Here is a 4,288-nt window from a genome sequence, read left to right as displayed (position 1 = left end):
CTTTTATTAAATGTTAACTCTTTGCTTAGGCAAGGTGGAAAATATATTGCCTTGAAACTCCTAAATTATTGCCTGTATATTGGTAATGCTTGTGCTAAAAATAACCAGAGATGAATGTTACATAGAATTTTTTTTTTTTTTTTTTTTTAAAGTAGAATGTAATTCATACCTTCATTTTTAAAGATGGACCATTTTAAATTTAATTATTCTAAATATTATTTTTTAGACAGCTGATGTGGATTTAACTTTTACTCATTCTGTTTTAATAACCCATTTTCTAGTGATGGTTCATCTAGATTGCGATAGGTTTAGAGTTTTTATCTAAAAGGTTTATGCAATATAATTAATCTATTTCTAATTTAACATTTTTCCTAATTTTCTTTGGAAAATGTCATAGAAAAAATTAGTTTGCATGTTAGAAGTTTGTCCATTAGAATGAAAGGAAATTATAACCTCAAACTTGAACAGTAATCAGTTATTCATGCATCTGTAATGAAACTGACTCTGATAAAAGAGGAATTAAAGAAATTTTCTCTTAACCTTTCCCCAGGTCAAGGCAAAGGCCTGTTTGATGATCCTTTGGACTATATAAACACATTCACGTTGCCAGTTATCTCCATAAGAGATGTTCTTGAATTGGTGGGCTATATTTGAAATTTATCTAGAGGATACATTGCATTATGTAGGGATTTAATGGAGCTGCTTCCATTAAAGCTAGTACAATTGAGCCACTAAGACTCAAGTATGAGGAAAGATAATATGCCCATTAGTGTGGGTTTCTCTGGGATTTGGGGATAAATTTCTTGCATTTTTCAGATTTTATTTTAGGTTCATCTGGCAAAAAGTCCTAAAGTATCTAGCATCAGTACTTTATTTATATATTTATTTTATATAGAAGTTATTGGTTTATTTATTTTTGGGGTGGTGTGTGGGGGGTGGGGTGTCATAATTTTTTCTGGAAATGGATTGAAATATTCTAAACTGCACTAAATATTTTGCATGTTAAATGTTTCTAAGGAAAAAAACAAAAAACTGTGGAGTCTGCTTGATTAATCTATTTATAAAGTTTTTAAACCGTTCCGTTTCAACAGTTTCAGTTACTTTTACTCTTGGATTTTACTGTTAGCAAAAAAATCCCAACACATACTGCCTACTCCGTTTCTTTTCTTAATTTACTATATTTCTAAAAAAACCAGTTGTAAACAAACTGGTAATACATGAAGCTTGTATTTTATCAAATGGATTGAAAGTTAATTTAATAAAATGTATTTTGGCTACTAGTTCTTTTTCTAATCTTAATTTGGATTTAAAATATAACATTTCACAGCTACCTTCAACAAAAAGGGTTGCAACTATCTCTTCAAGGATACATATTTACACACACACGTCAATCCAGAGGACAGTCACTCGGCAGTCTCCTAAATCACTCATAGCAAAGAAAGAAGTTCAAAACAATAGAACTGGGCTCCCTAGAACAAGGCTACTGAGTTGGACTGGTTCAGAGACATCACTCAGTTGATGTCATCATTGTCTTTGAATGCTGGGAAAGATTAAAAAAAAATAAAAAACCCTGCACCAAAGTTCAGAACCCCTCAGAAATCCTCAAGGGGAAACAAACCAAACCAAAACAAACCACCATGCAACAGCTCACATGGGCAGGGGGAATGAAAGCCACCACTTTACACGTCACCCAAGAGCAATCTCACTGAAGTAGCACTATGTAAGGACAAAAGTTACAATTTCTACTAAGCAATATTCAGATTTAACTCTTTGCCCTTTTTGTAACTGCATTGAGCTAAATTTTGATCAGTTGACTGCAATTTTTTTTTTTTTTTTTTTTTTTTTTTTAAACACCCTGGTTAGTTCAGACTCAAGTACAAATATATTCAGGTAACATGTCCCCCTGAAGTTCAGTTGCTTTAGATATTTTATACTCCACAATATTTACTGGTGAATAAGCAGCAGGAATGCTCATAGGGCAGTTCAAACACTATGGGAATAGTAATAAATTTAATTTTTGTTGCCAGTGAGTTCTGATTATCTTGAAAATTAGCTTTGTTAATCCAAATGTTGCAGATGCAGAGTTCTCCCCTGAAGTCTGTTAATGTGGCTACATTGTCCATGCATACTATTTTACTGTAGATACGCAACTGTAAAAATACATATGTACAGTGAAGCCAAATTCACATGCTGTAGGAAACATCACTTTTGCATTCCTTGACTTATTTTAGCTATGCAACCTTTACACCTTAGAGTATCACATTTTTTTGAATAATGATAGAGGTGAAAGTCCCACCAAGTTGCTGTAAGGCAGCACATTCATTTAAGCCATTTTAAGGTCCAGATTTGTTTCTCTGTGCTTTCTCAGAGGCAGGGGGAAATTCAGCCAGAGAGCAGAGGAGGAGCACCAGATTTCATAATCAGAGAAGTACAGTACTAAGGATCTGCAGAGAGGCATGTGATTCATGCCACTATGGGAAGACCCCTGAACAGCCTCCTAGCTTTTCTCCTCCCTTCTCCTCTCCTAGGGCTATTTCTGCAGGAGGGCTCTGTCTGGCTCAATGTCTAAGGTGTGTGTTTAAATCCGATATTGGCAAATGTTTCCTCCTCTCCTGCTAAAAGAGCACACACAGAAGCAGCAAATCCCAGCATAGAGTCTCAGGATCAATGGAATTCTTCCCTGTGCATTCCCAGCTGATTTTCAATCATTCATAACCATCAACAACTAACCAATTGTTTCTCAAGCTTACATGCAGATGCAAGGCAGGTGGCAGAACTATTTACAGTACATGTTCCAAAGAAGCAGTATGTGTGTGCTAGGTGAAGCAGGCAACCATCATTTTCAACAAGGAAAAATTCTGAGCTGCAGAATTTGTGCCAGCTCACGGGGATTTCCCTCAAACCTAAAAGTGATCTTTTCAGAAAACAACATGTGTGAACAAAGGATTACCCTTGAAATTGGTTTGCAGCCTCAACTACAGCTCTGACAGCCAGACTCCTGCTGAGAGAGGGTAAAATGGGGCCCAGCCAGGGCCACCCCTCTCCCCCCCCTTTCCTAAACCTAGAATTGTGCAAAGGAGACACACCCCCCACTCTGGGGGCACTAGGATCCAGGCAGTGCCCCTCCCACCATGTGGCTTTGGTGGATCAGGACAGAGAGGAGCCAGTCAGAGCCTCCAGCTGGTAGGAATAGACACAGTGACAGCTGGGACCCCTGACCACTCCATACTGTAGAAAGGTCTCTGCCCTGTATGGATTGCTCCCCCCGCCCCCCCAACTGTCTCTTCACCTCAGCTTCACACCCCACCTGCCCCTTCTCCTTGCACCGTCCCATTAACTGATTCCCTACTAATAACACCCCTCCCTCTACCCCACTATAAATACATAAAGTCATGGAACTAAAAGATTGCCACCACTGCATTGTTCCCTCTGCTTGTGCATGAGACTCCTTCCCCCACCCTGGGTTTGTCTGGTCTAGTTAACAGCATTGTCTTATATCTTTGTACTATCTTGTCTGTCTGTATCCATCTGTTGTCACTTAGTTTGCCAGCTCTTTGGGGCAGGCACTGTCTTTTGTTCTGTTTGTACAGCATCTAGCACCATGGGAGCCTGGCCTGTGGCTCCTAGGCCCTGTGGTAATATAGATGTATTTCTAGCCCTCTAGCTACACACACATACGCGCTCCTGAGAGCGCCTTTTCCAGGTTAATAACAGACCATCACGCTAAGTGAGACAAAAGCTGCTTAGTTTTACCTCAGAGGCCTTGTGAGAGCCTGCTACCAGATAGGAATTTTACAGTGGCCATCGCTTTCCAACGGCTTCCACCAGCCTTGTTAGTGAACTCTAATGTAGGACACACGGACCCCGCCACAGCGCGTGAGCCATCTGCCAGGCCAGCCAACGTCCAGCTCACACTGCACCTTTGAAGGCTGAGCCTTGCCCGAGCCCCACAAACCACTAGCAGTGGCACGCTGCAGTTTATCGGAGTACAGCCGTGCTGCAACTGCCCACGCACGTCCCGGCTAGGAGGGGGCACCACGTCAGGAAAACCAGAGGAAAACTTAACAGGCACTTACCAGCGGCCGGAGAAGGGGAAAGGCAGGCGGCAGCAGCAGTCCCTTACAAAATGGCTGCCTTAGCTAGAGCAGGTTGGCTGACCTCTGCCCATTTTAAAGGGCCAGCCCCAGAAAGGCATGCTGGGGAAAAGTGCCCCTAAGAGGGCAAAAACTTTCACATGGAGAACTAGCAGGGGAGGGGAAGGGCTGCTTCTGTGCTGTGTATCCCCTCC

Source organism: Emydura macquarii, unplaced genomic scaffold (genome assembly GCF_026122565.2).
Source record: "Emydura macquarii macquarii isolate MOO-44397 ecotype Brisbane River unplaced genomic scaffold, CSIRO-AGI_Emac_v2 contig_499, whole genome shotgun sequence".
Classification (NCBI taxonomy): domain Eukaryota; kingdom Metazoa; phylum Chordata; order Testudines; family Chelidae; genus Emydura; species Emydura macquarii.
The sequence above is the reverse complement of the archived record's forward strand: the minus strand, read 5'-3'. Positions refer to the sequence as shown.